Source organism: Oncorhynchus gorbuscha, linkage group LG13, assembly GCF_021184085.1.
Source record: "Oncorhynchus gorbuscha isolate QuinsamMale2020 ecotype Even-year linkage group LG13, OgorEven_v1.0, whole genome shotgun sequence".
NCBI lineage: Eukaryota > Metazoa > Chordata > Actinopteri > Salmoniformes > Salmonidae > Oncorhynchus > Oncorhynchus gorbuscha.
In genome coordinates, this window is record NC_060185.1 from 42,130,623 (window position 1) to 42,149,659 (window position 19,037).

Sequence of the window (19,037 nt, forward strand, 5' to 3'; positions counted from 1 at the left end):
CCAGACGGCATCCCCAGCCGCGCCCTCAGAGCATGCGCAGACCAGCTGGCCGGTGTGTTTACGGACATATTCAATCAATCCCTATACCAGTCTGCTGTTCCCACATGCTTCAAGAGGGCCACCATTGTTCCTGTTCCCAAGAAAGCTAAGGTAACTGAGCTAAACGACTACCGCCCCGTAGCACTCACTTCCGTCATCATGAAGTGCTTTGAGAGACTAGTCAAGGACCATATCACCTCCACCCTACGTGACACCCTAGACCCACTCCAATTTGCTTACCGCCCAAATAGGTCCACAGACGATGCAATCTCAACCACACTGCACACTGCCCTAACCCACCTGGACAAGAGGAATACCTATGTGAGAATGCTGTTCATCGACTACAGCTCGGCATTCAACACCATAGTACCCTCCAAGCTCGTCATCAAGCTCGAAACCCTGGGTCTCGACCCCGCCCTGTGCAACTGGGTACTGGACTTCCTGACGGGCCGCCCCCAGGTGGTGAGGGTAGGCAACAACATCTCCTCCCCGCTGATCCTCAACACGGGGCCCCACAAGGGTGCGTTCTGAGCCCTCTCCTGTACTCCCTGTTCACCCACGACTGCGTGGCCACGCACACCTCCAACTCAATCATCAAGTTTGCGGACGACACAACAGTGGTAGGCTTGATTACCAACAACGACGAGACGGCCTACAGGGAGGAGGTGAGGGCCCTTGGAGTGTGGTGTCAGGAAAATAACCTCACACTCAACGTCAACAAAACTAAGGAGATGATTGTGGACTTCAGGAAACAGCAGAGGGAACACCCCCCTATCCACATCGATGGAACAGTAGTGGAGAGGGTAGCAAGTTTTAAGTTCCTCGGCATACACATCACAGACAAACTGAATTGGTCCACTCACACTGACAGCGTCGTGAAGAAGGCGCAGCAGCGCCTCTTCAACCTCAGGAGGCTGAAGAAATTCGGCTTGTCACCAAAAGCACTCACAAACTTCTACAGATGCACAATCGAGAGCATCCTGGCGGGCTGTATCACCGCCTGGTACGGCAACTGCTCCGCCCTCAACCGTAAGGCTCTCCAGAGGGTAGTGAGGTCTGCACAACGCATCACCGGGGGCAAACTACCTGCCCTCCAGGACACCTACACCACCCGATGTTACAGGAAGGCCATAAAGATCATCAAGGACATCAACCACCCGAACCATTGCCTGTTCACCCCGCTATCATCCAGAAGGCGAGGTCAGTACAGGTGCATCAAAGCTGGGACCGAGAGACTGAAAAACAGCTTCTATCTCAAGGCCATCAGACTGTTAAACAGCCACCACTAACATTGAGTGGCTGCTGCCAACACACTGACTCAACTCCAGCCACTTTAATAATGGGAATTGATGGGAAATTATGTAAATATATCACTAGCTGTAGAAAAGGCCCATGGAGTTGGTGGAATACTCCTTTACTTAATTGCCATTTACTCAGCTGGGCCAGGGGCGCTTTAATTAGGTCAGGTGGAAATGTCCTACAGATCTCAACTCTATAAAAGGAGGAAATTGCCATCGCCTGGTCTCGCTGCTTTCTCTTCCCTAAATCCATCTGATCCAGAAGTTCTGTGCGTCCATGAATCCACGTAAGTCCACCGACTCTTACCTTTCATCAGAATGATCTGTGGTGATCGGGAGAGTGGGCCATTCAGTTATTGTTTATAGTTATCACCGCGGAGCGCGGCTTGGAGCGCACGCTTGAAACATATTGTGTAATGTGAATTGTTAATAATGACTGCTATGATTTGATCTTTGATTATGAATTTGATTGTATACATGTTATTTGTTTCCTTTGTGATGCAGCACAGACTACCAGTAAATATACCACTTTATGGTTAAAGGAATTCCTGCCTCAGTCTCATACATTCCTCTGTCACCTGACACGTGACCACCTGTTCACCTTCACTGTCAGTCATCCTACCTGTCCAGCAACCCACACAGATTCCACTAATCTTTCAATGGTCCTTTGAGCTGGATGATGACTGAACCAAAGACAGGTGAAAAGGAAATGGAGGCGGAGAGGGAAGAATTGTCTCCACTGGAAGGAAGAAGAGAGGAGGAGAGAGCAGCTGAGAGAAAGGTCTTGGAACAAAGGAAATATCCAGGAGCTAAGCCTAAAGTAACAAAGGCTTCATCCTCAACCACCAGCAGCACCAGAAGAACCAGGCAAGCACCTGGTTATCTTAAGGACTATGTGGTCGAGGTTCCGACATCAAAGGGCAAGCCCACCAGAGCTCAAAGAGTTGATGGATCAACTATATGTTTCAGCCATCAACCATCCCCTCTGAGCCAAGGACCGGAAACTGCTTTGGATCAGGAAAGTGGTCTACGTGAGGAACCTATGGAAGAGGTAACTCCCACTGCACAGGTCGACCAGCTTCCAGAGGCAGGCTCCGCTCACCCTTTAACTAATGGGAAATTGTCGAAGCACTCTAGACGGAGTGGGAGTTCGACCAGTGGATACCCCTTTGAAGTGGCCATGGCAGCCGCCATTCACTAGCCCTCAGCAATTCACAGACCGCTGTCCTACAAGAGAGGATGAAACTATTAGCTTTGGAGGAAATTGAGCGTCAGATTGAGGAGGAACGACAGGCTGACGAACGATGTCACCAATTGGATGTGCAGGCCCGTAGAGCTCTACAGGAAAGGGAATTCATTGCCAAGGACCTGGCACAGCAGCGACGGCACCGTCAAGCCAGAAGGGAATTAGAGGAGGCACGGATGGTCTCATCCTTCCTGGAGAGGAAAGAACAGGGAGTTGACCTGACCACCCCTCCACATGGACCTGAACTGTCTGCCTTTCTTTCCCAATCTGCCCCTCTGGTACAGCATGGCACACAGTCCTCGGAGGCTCCGGGGTCAACAGCCAACACGGAGCACGGGAGACGGGCCGCTCCGCCAACGCCCTCTATGCCAGTGACACAAGTTAGTATTCCTCCATCTGGACAAAGCATCACTCCTTCGCCTTTCCGCCAATTACCAACCAAGGCAAATCGTTCCTTTCATCCGGGGCCAGGCCAGTCCTCAAACAACAGGTTGGAGGGCTCTCGCCCAATTCCGGCTGCCACAAATGGAGGGTCTGGGACAGTAGGGGACAGGCCCAATGAGGCCACAGTGGGCTCATCAGAAGTCCCAGGTTTATCCTTCACGCAACCAGAAGAGGGAGCCAACATTATGAAACTTCTAGTAGCCTCAGCCTATGGAATTCCCAGACCCAAACTGCCATACTTTGAAAACGGAAAGGAGAGTGAATTTGTCCTTTTGGAAATGGCATTGGAGAGTCTACTGGGTATTCACGGTCATCTGTCAGAACGCTACAAATACCAAGTACTAATGGATCATTTGCGGTTTCCCAGTGCATACAGGCTGGCCCAATCTTTTATGAACTCCGCAACACCATACACGACAGCTCTCCAGGCCCTGAAGGCGAGATATGGTGAGCCACGTCAGCTAGTCCAGAATGAACTAAACAACATCCTGAACACGTCTCCAATTAAAATGGGAGACCATGCTGCCTTCCAAGAATTCTCCCTGGCTGTCCAATCCCTGACCTCTATGCTCCAATCCGTTGAAGGAGAAGACGGGAACGAGCTAAAATGTGGCTCCCACGTGGACAGGCTTCTTGGCAAACTTCCAGTGTACCTCAGAGACAGTTTCATTGAACATTGTTTGAATAAGGGCATCCTGAAAGAGGGCTCGAGAAGCACCTATGCTCTCAGAGACCTGGCCACATGGTTGGAGGTGAAGGCAAAGGCGAAGAGCATCGCTCACCAGGCCACAATCTCCGCCATAGCCATAGGGGGAAGGAAGGAGTTTGAACGCCAGCAGGGACAGAAAAGACCAAATCCCACTACCATGTACTTAAATAGTGAGGCCGGGGAGGAACCCAGGAAGAAGACCCCTCTCAAGAGCAAGAACATCAAATTCCAGCCTTACTGCCCATATTGCAATAGTAAGGGGCACTTCCTTGGCTCATGCCCCAGAGTAAAAAAGCTCACTCAAACTCAATTGAAGGCCTGGATCACTTCAGGCGAGCGATGCTACAAGTGTGCCCGTAGCCATAAGGTGGAGACCTGCACATTGAGGAAACCCTGCAACCGCTGTGAAGAAATCCATCTCACCGTGTTGCATGATCTATTTCCCCAAGCAAAGAAGGAGCAGAGTATGCTCATGGTAGGAGCTGCAAAGGAGCTGTATCTCGACCAGCAGAACCGGTCTCCAAGGGTCATGTTGAAGGTGGTCAAGGTCACTCTGCAAAGTGAAGGGAGAAGCATTGATACATTCGCCGTTCTAGATGATGGGTCAGAAAGAACAATCATTCTCACAGCGGCCACCCGTCAGCTTAACCTGGAAGGGACCCCGAGACCCTTAATCTCAGAACGGTGCGACATGATGTTATCCAAATGAAAGGCTCTGCTGTAACCTTTAGCATTTCACCTTCAGGAAACAGGGACGTGGCCTATAACATCACCAATGCCTTCACGGCAGATGGCTTGAATCTCGCAGAGCACTCCTGCCCGGTAAGTGTTCTACAGAAACAATATCCTCATCTACGAGGATTGCCTCTTCCTAACCTGGCCAGAGTAGCACCACTTATCCTGATTGGGTCAGACCACCCACATCTCGTCACCCCGACTGAGCCTATACGAGCTGGACCAGAAGGAGGACCCATTGCTGTCCATACATCCTTGGGTTGGGCTGTGCAAGGTCCATCCCATCTACTTCTCTCCACCCAAGCTGTACAGTCACAGCAAGTCCTCTTCACCAGAAGCAATCCAGATGCAGCCACTGACCTCCTTCGGAATGTTGAGATGCTATGGAAGATGGACACCTTCTCCAACCGGAAGCTACAGGAGGTCACTCGCTCGAAAAATGACTCCTATGCATTAGACCTCCTGGAGAAGAGCACCACCACCACTGAAATGGATGGAGTTCGCAGGTATGCAACCCCACTGCTACGGGTGCCCAACCATCCTCCTCTGGCAACCACGACACGGGCTGTACTCCCACTACTGCGTGGAACAGAGCGACGCCTGGTGAAGAATCCTGAGCTTGCAGAAGTTCATAACCGAGAGATTCATAACCTTGTGAAGGCAGGCTACGTCACTGAAGTGACAGCTCATGAAGAGGGAAACGCACTCCGTGAATCCTGGTATCTCCCTCACCATGTTATCCAGCAACATGGTGGGAAGTATAGACTTGTCTTCAACTGTTCATTCCAAGCAGCTGGTCAAAGCCTGAATGACTGTCTACTCCCCGGACCAACCTTAGGTCCTTCCTTGCTCGGTGTCCTTCTCCGGTTCCGGCAGCACTCTACAGCCATCAGTGGAGACATCAAAGCCATGTTTCATCAGATTCGTTTACTGCCTTCCGACACCACACTGCTCCGGTTCATATGGCGAAATATGGAACGAGATGCAGAGCCCACAATCTATGAATGGCAGGTACTCCCATTCGGCACCACCTGCAGTCCTTGCTGTGCCATATACGCTCTGCAGAGACACGCACGGGAGCATCCAGACAGTGACCCAGAAGTATTGGATTCAGTGGAAAATGCCTTCTATGTGGATAACTGCTTACAAAGCATCCCATCCACGGCTGAAGCGAAATCACTCCTTGATAAAGTGCGGAATCTCCTGTCCAAAGGGGGATTTGAGGTCCGACAGTGGGCTAGTAACAGAGCGGAGGTTATCCAGCACCTCCCGCCACAAGCTAGGTCCAGTAGCAGTGAACTATGGCTAACGCAGTCTGGTGCTAACCCAGAAGAGCCCACTCTAGGACTGAGGTGGAGCTGCCTACCGGATACCCTGGGGTATAAGCACCGCTCATCCCCGAGTACCGAAACCCCCACTCTGCGCACCATCTATCGGACCCTGGCCAGTCAATACGATCCCCTTGGGTATATCCTGCCATACACAACACGGGCCAAAGTCTTAGTCCAGGACCTGTGGCAGACCAAGAGGGACTGGGATGAACCAATCCACCCATCTGACCTAGTGGAACGATGGATCTGTTGGGAAACTGAGTTAACGGAGCTCTCTGATGTCCAAATGCCAAGATGTTATGTACCATCCTGTGTTGACCAACTGGGATCATGCCTGGAACTGCATGTGTTCTGTGACGCTTCGGAGCGAGCTTATGGGGCGGTTTCCTATCTTAGAGTGGAGGATAAGGCAGGCCACACCCATGTCTCCTTTGTCATGGCCAGGTCCAGGGTCGCACCCAAGAAGCAGTTGTCAATGCCTAGGCTGGAACTCAGTGCTGCCCTTTCCGGAGCCCAGTTGGCCTCTACCTTGCGAGCCGAGCTCACCTTGCCAATCCAAAGGATCATCTACTGGAGTGATTCGACCACTGTATTGACATGGCTCAAGTCGGAGTCCTGCAGGTATAAGGTGTTTGTCGGGACTCGCATTGCGGAAATCCAAGACCTAACAGAAGTCCAGGACTGGAGGTATGTTGATAGCATAAACAATCCTGCTGATGACATTACTAGAGGTAAAACCCTTAAGGAATTGGCTAAACCCCATCGCTGGAGCTTGGGACCACCATTCTTGTCCCAACCAGAGAACGAGTGGCCGACAGCCCCCAGGCGTGCGGCCCCTCCGCGACCGACTGAAGCTCATGAGTTAAGGAAGTCTGCCCAATGCTACAGCATTTCTACGGAACCAACAACGGCTCTCCCTGACCTAACACAATCCCAAACACTGCCGGATCTGATCACAGCCACAAACCAGACCTCAGATGGGGTGGCTTCTATACCTACCTCCCCTCGCGGCAGAGATACTACTCCTCCAGCAAGCACAAGCAGTTAGCTTCCCTGAGGAGTTAAAAGCTCTGAAAGCCGGTAGGGAAGTGGCTAAGGGCAGCCGTCTTCTCTCTCTTGCCCCAGAATATGATCCAATCCTTGGAGTGATCAGAGTCGGAGGGAGGCTGCGCCAAGCGGAGGTTTTGGACCCAGATGCTATCCACCCAATTATCCTCGACTCCAGACACCCTCTTACCAGGCTCCTCATCAAGAGTTATGATGAGAGGCTTCTCCACCCAGGGCCAGAGAGGGTCTATGGGGAGATGAGGCGGAAGTACTGGATAATTGGAGGACGAGGAGCCATTCGTAAGCACCAATACGCCTGCGTAGAATGTCAGAGATGGCGGGCCGGAGCTACGGTGCCCAAAATGGCAGATTTACCCCCTGCTCGTTTGCGCCTCCTTAAACCACCCTTCTGGTCAACAGGAGTAGATTGCTTCGGCCCCTTGATGATCAAGTTAGGTCGTCGTGTGGAAAAGCGCTGGGGCATTCTATTCAAGTGTATGACAACCAGATGTGTCCACCTGGACCTACTGGAGAGTTTGGATACGGAAGCCTTCCTCATGGCCCTACGGCGGTTTATCTCCCGACGGGGGAAACCCTACGAGATCCTGGTTGACAGAGGTACGAACTTCAAGGCAGGAGAAGCCAGGTTGGAGGAAGCCTTCCAAGCCATGGAACCCAGCCTCAAGGATCAGCTGATGGACCAACAAATCTCATTCAAATTTAACCCTCCAGGCGCTCCTCATTTTGGAGGAACATGGGAGCGAGAGATCAAATCTGTAAAGACGGCCTTACGAGTCGTACTAGGGGACCAAACTGTCACTGAAACGGTCTTGAGGACTGTCCTGATAGAGGTGGAAGGGATTCTGAACTCCAAACCCTTGGGATCTCTCTCTGCAGACATCGCTGACCCCGATCCGGTTACACCGAATATGCTCTTGATGGGACGCCGAGATGTGTCACTTCCTCAAGCCATGTGTGCTGATACCAACCTCGTAGGCAGACGCCGGTGGCGACACAGCCAAATCTTAGCTGACCATTTTTGGGCCCGGGATTACCTACCAAGTCTACAGCACAGAGGGAAATGGCGGAGAGAAATGGCCAGCCTGGAAACTGGCCAAGTAGTACTGATGGTGGACCCTCAGCTGCCTCGAGCCTCCTGGCCGGTGGGCCGTATAACTAAGACCATGCCTGGGACCGATGGTCGTGTTAGATCAGTGGAAATCCAGGTGAAGAACCGGACATATATCCGGCCAGTTGCCCGACTGATTCCTCTCCCTGAGATGACAGAGGATGGGGAGCAATGAGCCTTTTTGAGGAATGTGGAAATTAACAAATTTCCGGGGTGGCTGTAGAAAAGGCCCATGGAGTTGGTGGAATACTCCTTTACTTAATTGCCATTTACTCAGCTGGGCCAGGGGCGCTTTAATTAGGTCAGGTGGAAATGTCCTACAGATCTCAACTCTATAAAAGGAGGAAATTGCCATCGCCTGGTCTCGCTGCTTTCTCTTCCCTAAATCCATCTGATCCAGAAGTTCTGTGCGTCCATGAATCCACGTAAGTCCACCGACTCTTACCTTTCATCAGAATGATCTGTGGTGATCGGGAGAGTGGGCCATTCAGTTATTGTTTATAGTTATCACCGCGGAGCGCGGCTTGGAGCGCACGCTTGAAACATATTGTGTAATGTGAATTGTTAATAATGACTGCTATGATTTGATCTTTGATTATGAATTTGATTGTATACATGTTATTTGTTTCCTTTGTGATGCAGCACAGACTACCAGTAAATATACCACTTTATGGTTAAAGGAATTCCTGCCTCAGTCTCATACATTCCTCTGTCACCTGACACGTGACCACCTGTTCACCTTCACTGTCAGTCATCCTACCTGTCCAGCAACCCACACAGATTCCACTAATCTTTCACTAGCCACTTTAAACAATGCTACCTTATATAATGTTACTTACCCTACATTATTCATCTCATATGCATACGTATATACTGTACTCTACATCATCGACTGCATCCTTATGTAATACATGTATCACTAGCCACTTTAACTATGCCACTTTGTTTACTTTGTCTACATACTCATCTCATATGTATATACTGTACTCGATACCATCTACTGTATGCTGCTCTGTACCATCACTCATTCATATATCCTTATGTACATATTCTTTATCCCCTTACACTGTATATAAGACAGTAGTTTTTGGAATTGTTAGTTAGATTACTTGTTGGTTGGTTATCACTGCATTTACATTTACATTTACATTTAAGTCATTTAGCAGACGCTCTTATCCAGAGCATTGTCGGAACTACATTTACATTTACATTTACATTTAAGTCATTTAGCAGACGCTCTTATCCAGAGCGACTTACAAATTGGTGCATTCACCTTATGACATCCAGTGGAACAGTCACTTTACAATAGTGCATCTAAATCTTAAGGGGGGTGAGAGGGATTACTTATCCTATCCTAGGTATTCCTTAAAGAGGTGGGGTTTCAGGTGTCTCCGGAAGGTGGTGATTGACTCCGCTGTCCTGGCGTCGTGAGGGAGTTTGTTCCACCATTGGGGGGCCAGGGCAGCGAACAGTTTTGATTGGGCTGAGCGGGAGCTGTACTTCCTCAGTGGTAGGGAGGCGAGCAGGCCAGAGGTGGATGAACGCAGTGCCCTTGTTTGGGTGTAGGGCCTGATCAGAGCCTGGAGGTACTGAGGTGCCGTTCCCCTCACAGCTCCGTAGGCAAGCACCATGGTCTTGTAGCGGATGCGAGCTTCAACTGGAAGCCAGTGGAGAGAACGGAGGAGCGGGGTGACGTGAGAGAACTTGGGAAGGTTGAACACCAGACGGGCTGCGGCATTCTGGATGAGTTGAAGGGGTTTAATGGCACAGGCAGGGAGCCCAGCCAACAGCGAGTTGCAGTAATCCAGACGGGAGATGACAAGTGCCTGGATTAGGACCTGCGCCGCTTCCTGTGTGAGGCAGGGTCGTACTCTGCGGATGTTGTAGAGCATGAACCTACAGGAACGGGCCACCGCCTTGATGTTGGTTGAGAACGACAGGGTGTTGTCCAGGATCACGCCAAGGTTCTTGGCGCTCTGGGAGGAGGACACAATGGAGTTGTCAACCGTGATGGCGAGATCATGGAACGGGCAGTCCTTCCCCGGGAGGAAGAGCAGCTCCGTCTTGCCGAGGTTCAGCTTGAGGTGGTGATCCGTCATCCACACTGATATGTCTGCCAGACATGCAGAGATGCGATTCGCCACCTGGTCATCAGAAGGGGGAAAGGAGAAGATTAATTGTGTGTCGTCTGCATAGCAATGATAAGAGAGACCATGTGAGGTTATGACAGAGCCAAGTGACTTGGTGTATAGCGAGAATAGGAGAGGGCCAAGAACAGAGCCCTGGGGGACACCAGTGGTGAGAGCGCATGGTGAGGAGACAGATTCTCGCCACGCCACCTGGTAGGAGTGATCTGTCAGGTAGGACGCAATCCAAGCGTGGGCCGCGCCGGAGATGCCCAACTCGGAGAGGGTGGAGAGGAGGATCTGATGGTTCACAGTATCGAAGGCAGCCGATAGATCTAGAAGGATGAGAGCAGAGGAGAGAGAGTTAGCTTTAGCAGTGCGGAGCGCCTCCGTGATACAGAGGAGAGCAGTCTCAGTTGAATGACTAGTCTTGAAACCTGACTGATTTGGATCAAGAAGGTCATTCAGAGAGAGATAGCGGGAGAGCTGGCCAAGGACGGCACGTTCAAGAGTTTTGGAGAGAAAAGAAAGAAGGGATACTGGTCTGTAATTGTTGACATCGGAGGGATCGAGTTTAGGTTTTTTCAGAAGGGGTGCAACTCTCGCTCTCTTGAAGACGGAAGGGACGTAGCCAGCGGTCAGGGATGAGTTGATGAGCGAGGTGAGGTAAGGGAGAAGGTCTCCGGAAATGGTCTGGAGAAGAGAGGAGGGGATAGGGTCAAGCGGGCAGGTTGTTGGGCGGCCGGCCGTCACAAGACGCGAGATTTCATCTGGAGAGAGAGGGGAGAAAGAGGTCAGAGCACAGGGTAGGGCAGTGTGAGCAGAACCAGCGGTGTCGTTTGACTTAGCAAACGAGGATCGGATGTCGTCGACCTTCTTTTCAAAATGGTTGACGAAGTCATCTGCAGAGAGGGAGGAGGGGGGGGAGGGGGGGGGGATTCAGGAGGGAGGAGAAGGTGGCAAAGAGCTTCCTAGGGTTAGAGGCAGATGCTTGGAATTTAGCGTGGTAGAAAGTGGCTTTAGCAGCAGAGACAGAGGAGGAAAATGTAGAGAGGAGGGAGTGAAAGGATGCCAGGTCCGCAGGGAGGCAAGTTTTCCTCCATTTCCGCTCGGCTGCCCGGAGCCCTGTTCTGTGAGCTCGCAATGAGTCATCGAGCCACGGAGCGGGAGGGGAGGACCGAGCCGGCCTGGAGGATAGGGGACATAGAGAGTCAAGGGATGCAGAGAGGGAGGAGAGGAGGGTTGAGGAGGCAGAATCAGGAGATAGGTGGGAGAAGGTTTGAGCGGAGGGAAGAGATTATAGGATGGAAGAGGAGAGAGTAGCGGGGGAGAGAGAGCGAAGGTTGGGACGGCGCGATACCATCCGAGTACTAGAAGCACAAGCATTTCGCTACACTCGCATTAACATCTGCTAACCATGTGTATGTGACAAATAAAATTGGCTTTGATTTGATTTCTTTCCATGACATAGACTGACCAGGTGAATCCAGGTGAAAGCTATGATCCCTTACTAATGTCTCTTGTTAAATCCACTTCAATCAGTGTAGATGAAGTGGGGAGACAGTTTAAAGAAGGATTGTTAAGTCTTGGGACAATTGAGAATGTGTGTCATTCAGGGGGTGAATGGGCAAGACAAAATATTGAAGTGCCACCGGTTTGTGTGTCAAAAACTGCTTCACTGTTGTGTTTTTCACACACAACAGTTTCCCGTGTGTATCAAGAATGGTCCACCTCCCAAAGGACATCCAGCCAACATGACAACTGTGAGAAGCATTGATGTCAACATGGGCCAGCATCCTTGTGGAACGCTTTCGACACCTTGAAGAGTCCATGCCTCGACGAAATAAAGCTGTTTTGAGGGCAATAGGGGGGGTGTAACTCAATATTAGGAGAAGCACGGCACTGATAGAAGCCCTACAGGTAGAAGTCATGGCATGCTATTGAAGTCCTAAGTATCCACATTCCATCACCCCCTGTTGAGTGTCTGTGATGTGACTAAATGGTCCTGTGTGTTTCACTGTGGATCTCCCTGTCGGCTCTCCTGAAGCCACATGACAGCTCTTTGAAGAAGCACTACAACAAGGTGAGAACACCACCTCTGTGTAGTAGGTTCCATGTAAACTCTCCCATTCTAGCCTGAGATATGCAATATTTACTCTCCAAACGTTTTCCTAACCTCCCAGCGAAAGGGGAGTGTCGACCTTTGGAGCTTCTCAACCTGCTAACAACGGCCATAAAATGCGGAGGTAAGGGTTTGGCTCCAAACATGGACACCTATCCTCCCTCAAAAAGTGGGAGCCAAGACACACCTTTTGTGTACACACTTCCCCTTTTCCAACATTGCCTCGTCCACATGCATCTTGGAAATTCTGGAGAGCTGTACAAATCCCTCTGCTGATTAAGTAGTCTTCCATAAGCCATAACCACTGTGGGAACATTCAGGAAGAAGTGATGTCACTGCAGGAGGAGGTTTTAACTTTTCCTAACTGATGTTTTGTCTGTGTGGAGCAAAATAAGCTGGTCCTGGAGCACTGCAAGGGCTTTCTGGTCCTCATGCATGTATCCTTTCTCTTGGGGAAAGAAATACATCTATGGCTGAACCAGTGTGCATCATGTCTCAGCATGGCTGTATGGTTAGTAGTTGATATAGATCAATAGCCATGTTAATATAGGTTAAATGTATGCCAGATTCTGGTGTAGCGGTCTAAGCGCATATGTGCCCCCTGGCAATACGGGGTTCGAGCCACGGCTTGGCCGATTGTTTGAAGGTCATAGCTCCCCCCAAAAAAGGGCTATGCAATGTGTAACGTTACACACATGCCATGTATGTACATAGACATACAAAGGTAGGGTAACTTGTCCACCATGACCTCACTTGGTCTGCTGATCTACCAAGACCTTCATTTTGTCATGCGTTTTTGATGGAACATTCCTTTGACTGCAGTGTCAACCCAGAGTCTGGGTTTAGCTCACTGTGTTCTAGGCACTGTGGGACAAGATCAGGAAATGTAAATGGACGATAAGGTCTAAACCATACTAGACCGTCTGTCAGTGGAAGGTTTACAGTTTCAATCATTCTGTTCTTTCAAAATGATGAGACAATAGTTTGATTGGCTAAAGCATGCTTTGTGTCTTGGATGTCTAATTTGGATTGGATAAAGGAAATATTATAGTGACTTGTGACTTCTGATTCAATCATGTGTCACTGAGCTAATTCAATCACACGACCTGTTGCGATGCATGTGAAGTGATTGAATTATATTTGTCTGAAAAGATTATGCTGGCCTTGATCTTCCACTTAACAAAAGGATATATTCATGACATTTGACAATAACAAATCCCAGTTGCTGGAGTACCCTGAAGTCTCACCTGCCTCGAAAGCTGCAGGTAGGACACACTTATGATATGACAAGCTTCCATTGGTGCCTTTTAGGGGGCACCAAAACACCATTCTTCATGTTTAGTCCCTATTGGTCCATATGAACAGTATGCCAACAGCATTTACACTGCTGAAACAGCAGGGGATGTGGTTGAACATGAATTGATCTGTGTTCGTCTGGTCTGGTCTAGGCATGGCGGTGGATGCCTTCGTCCTGCAGCTGATTGGCCTGCGCAACACGGAGCCGGACATGACATTCAGTTACCCCGGTTTCCTTTACCTGCTGATGGAACTGGACAACATGATCCGTAAGTGAGGGCAGAGGTGTAGAGAAGGGTGTGGTCCAACAAGGGCTGAAAATAGGAATTTAGGAAGACTAATTGATGTGGGATTTAAAATGAGTGAAGATAAATGGAAGAGAGGTTGTGATGTTACTTTTGGGGTGCACTTAGGATCTACATTTTTAAAAATAATTATCATGCAAGAGCAAAATGTGTGTGTGAAGGGGGGGCTAATTGGTCTAATTCATCATATTTTGTACGTTCATAGATACATTTCAAGACTTTGTATGACATTGTGGGAATGGGGACCATGTCAGTCAGCTCCAGATAGGTAAAGAGCATACAGGACAGATGATCCAAACCTACTCTTTTTCTCACAGCCTACTTAACATGCAGAATTAACATGAATGAAAAAACTGCTTTTGCATATGATCACACATATCCAGTGGTGTATACTAAATACTTTAAAGTACTACTTAAGTCGTTTTTTGGGGGTATCTGCGCTTTACTTTACTATTTATATTTTCGACAACACTTTCTACTTCATACATTTTCCCCGACAACCAAAAGTGCTAGTTACATTTTGAATGTTTGGCAGGACAGGAAAATGGACAAATTCAAGCACATATCAAGAGAACATATGGTCATCCCTACTGTCCCTGACCTGGTGGACTCACTAAACACATGGTCATCCCTACTGCCCCTGACCTGGTGGACTCACTAAACACATGGTCATCCCTACTGCCCTTGACCTGGTGGACTCACTAAACACATGGTCATCCCTACTCCCCTGACCTGGTGGACTCACTAAACACATGGTCATCCCTACTGCCCCTGACCTGGTGGACTCACTAAACACATGGTCATCCCTACTGCCCCTGACCTGGTGGACTCACTAAACACATGGTCATCCCTACTGCCCCTGACCTGGTGGACTCACTAAACACATGGTCATCCCTACTGCCCCTGACCTGGTGGACTCACTAAACACATGCATCTTTTGTAAATAATGTCTGAGTGTGGGACTGTGCCCTAGGCTGTCCATACATTTTAAAAACAAGAAAATGGTGCTGTTTGCTTTGCTAAGTATAAGTCATTTTATACTTAAGTGTATTTGAGCAATTACATGTACTTTTTATACTTAACACTTAAAACCAAATACTTTTACACTTTTACTCAAGTAGTATTTTACTGGCTGACTTTCACTTTTACTCGAGTAACTTTTTATTAAGGTATCTGTACTTTTACTCAAGTATGACAATTGGGTACTTTTTTCCACCTCTGCACATATCCACATTGGCCTGGACAGCCATTTAAATAGATATTGATTTGATGTGTCTCACCCTTTTTCTGGTTGTATTGGCTCCACATGACGATATACAACTGACGATGGCTCCACATGACGATTTACAACTGACGATGGCTCCACATGACGATATACAACTGACGATGGCTCCACATGACGATTTACAACTGACGATGGCTCCACATGACGATATACAACTGACGATGGCTCCACATGACGATATACAACTGACGATGGCTCCACATGACGATTTACAACTGACGATGGCTCCACATGACGATATACAACTGACGATGGCTCCACATGACGATATACAACTGACGATGGCTCCACATGACGATTTACAACTGACGATGGCTCCACATGACGATATACAACTGACGATGGCTCCACATGACGATATACAACTGACGATGGCTCCACATGACGATATACAACTGACGATGGCTCCACATGACGATTTACAACTGACGATGGCTCCACATGACGATTTACAACTGACGATGGCTCCACATGACCATATACAACTGACGATGGCTCCACATGACCATATACAACTGACGATGGCTCCACATGACGATATACAACTGACGATGGCTCCACATGACGATTTACAACTGACGATGGCTCCACATGACGATATACAACTGACGATGGCTCCACATGACGATATACAACTGACGATGGCTCCACATGACGATATACAACTGACGATGGCTCCACATGACGATATACAACTGACGATGGCTCCACATGACGATATACAACTGACGATGGCTCCACATGACGATTTACAGTACAACTGACCCGATGTGCAACTGATCCAATCTCACTGGATTTCAGCCCCTCCTCCGCCTGTTCAACTGGTTTTTGTTGCAATATTGTTTTAAATAAAAATTTACCGTAGATTCACTTTGCAATAAAGACTTCCAGTTATTTGTTCCGAACATCAGATTTGAGTCATTCCATAACAATGCTATGTCATCATAGCAACTAAGTGCATGCTGTCATTTTGTTAACTTTCTGTTGCCTCCTTTTCAGCCGACTGAATAAGTGTAGAGGAGAGGAGTTTGACATTGGGAATGTTTTGAGAAATGTTTATTCTGCAGAGAGACCTTGACTTTTGGTATGTGTAAATATCCTCTTCACAGCATCACTCTCTATGGACGGTCTTAATATAGAGTACCAGTCAAAAGTTTGGAAACACCTACTCATTCCATGTTTTTTCTTTATTTTTACTATTTTCTACATTGAAGAATAATAGTCATGACATCAGAACTATGAAATAACATATATGGAATCATGTAGTAACCAAAAAAGTGTTTTATTTTATATTTGAGATTCTTCAAAGTAGCCACCCTTTGCCTTGATGACACTCTTGGCATTCTCTCAACCAGCTTCACGAGGAATGCTTTTCTAACAATCTTGAAGGAGTTCCCACATATGCTGAGCACTTGTTGGCTGCTTTTCCTTCACTCTGCAGTCCAACTCATCCCAAACCATCTCAATTGGGTTGAGATCAGGTCATTTTGGAGGCCAGGTCATCTGATGCAGCACTCCATCACTCTCCTTCTTGGTCAAATATCCCTTACACTATTTGGACTCCCGAGTGGCCCAGCGGTCTAAGGCATTGCATTTCAGTGCTAGAGGCATCACTACAGACACTCTGGTTCCATTGCAGGCTGTATCTTGACTGGTCGTTATTGAGAGTCCCATAGGGCGGTACACAATTGGCCCAGTGTCGTCCGGGTTTATTTATTTTTAAATAGACAACCTGTAGGTTTGTTTTGGGTCATTGTCCTGTTAAAAAACAAATTATAATAAAGTGCAAACCAGATGGGATGTCGTATCGCTGGAGAATGCTGTTTTAGCCATGCTGGTTAAGTGTGCCTTGAATTCTCAATAAATCACTGACAGAGTCACCAGCAAAGCAACCCCACACCATCACACCTCCTCCTCCATGCTTCACGGTGGGAACCACACATGCAGAGGTCATCCGTTCAACTACTCTGCGTCTCACAAAGACATGGCGGTTGGAACCAAAAATCTCAAGTTTGGACTCATCAGAGCAAAGGACAGATTCCCAACGGTCTAATGTCCATTGCTTGTGGTTCTTGGCCCAAGTAAGTCTCTTCTTCTTATTGGTGTCCTTTAGTAGTGGTTTCTTTGCAGCAGTTAACTTTTAACAAGGCACACCTGTTAATTGAAATGGATTCCATGAAGCTGGTTGAGAGAATGCCAAGAGTGTGCAAAGCTGTCATCAAGGCAAAAGGTGGCTACTTTGAAGAATCTCAAATATAAAATATGTTTTGATTTGTTGAAAACTTTTTTTCTTCTACTATGTGAGTAGATATGTGTTATTTCATTGTTTTGATGTCTTCACTATTATTCTACAATGTAGAAAATAGAAGAAATAAAGAAAAACCATTGAATGAGTAGGTGTCCAAACTTTTGACTGTTACTGTATGTATAGTCAAAAAAGCACACTCCGGACCCAGGGGGACTGTGGCAAACTTTCAAGCTATTTCCTGTTGCGCCATTATTACGCTTGTGTTAGATAACTCAGAAGCAAAAAATTGAGCTTGAAGAAGTACAGCTGCTCATTTTGTACTTCTCTCAACACACACACACACCCAGACTTATTAAACTATCTTGAATAACGGAAATTACGATCAATAAACATTGATATCAAAGGAGAACAGCTGCAGATGCACACCTTGAATTAATTTTCCTTCTCATCATGTATTAGCTTCACCTGCAACAGGCTGACTTTGGGGATAAAAAAAAAAATAGGTGCCAAATATCGGCCTAACTGTCATTGCAATGAGATAGAATTCATTATAAAATGGTACGAAGCTTTGATGTGTAATCATTTAACCGTGACATTGTACACACCACAATGATTCCTTATAGTAATGGGGATGGAGTCCAATGCGAATGGGATTTCTGTATATCAGAAAACGATTAGGAATGTGGCACTATGTGGCAGTCATGGAAACATCACAAAACATGAAAGGGAGCGATGGCGGCCTGCGATCATTTATATGGTATGTTGAGCCTCGATGATGATAATGGGCACAGACACACAGTTAGAGCGTGACCTACTTAATGTAGTGTCTGGGCATGTCAGCCAGACCCAGCCTATGAAATTTGAATGATAAATATAAGATGCTTTACACACGACAAGCTTTTAAACAAACGCATAGGCCGAAGTGAATTTCATACGGTTTTTGTTTCGATGCACCTGCATGAAGGACTATTAGTTTGGGCACCAGTGAGGTGGCATAGGCTCTCCATGAGGGGACAACAAAAATCTGAGTAGGGTAACAACACCAATGGCTAAATGATTCATGGTGTTGCATGTCCTCATTAATATTACATAGAATGGGTGGGTCTTGTTATAGGCTCCATCTGATTCTTGTCTTGCAAGAAGAAGAAACATTGTAGAATGTTGCAGATAGAAATTCCATTAATAAAGCTGCCACAATTCAATTCAGAGAGGCATGTTTGTTCTACATAGTATATTTGTATCCGAATTATCCAAAATGTTGCACTGCTGAAAGCGCCCCTGTGTAGAGTCATATACTTTAAGACTAATATATGACTGCCCCATGTAGTGTGTAGCCTGCGCTTAAAGTAACTCTCCAGATGTCTATTAAATATGACCTGAAATGAATTACAATATGAGATAAATAGTTTATGTTAAAAATAAGCTTTTCTGTGTTGGAATGGTGTGGGCGTACCCCTACAACAGAATGGTGTGGGTGTATACTGGTTGTTAAAAAATATGACTGTGAGTAGACCCCTGATTGGCCAGCCTATCCTCCTCAGGACATCATCCTCAATGAGGAAATAGCAGGCATTTTTTAAATGTCTGTTTAAGATACAAGTTGAGGTGGGGTTTTTAAAGTTTTTTTTTCTCTCAAATGTATGAGAGAAACGTATTGGCCACGTATAAGATGAGTCA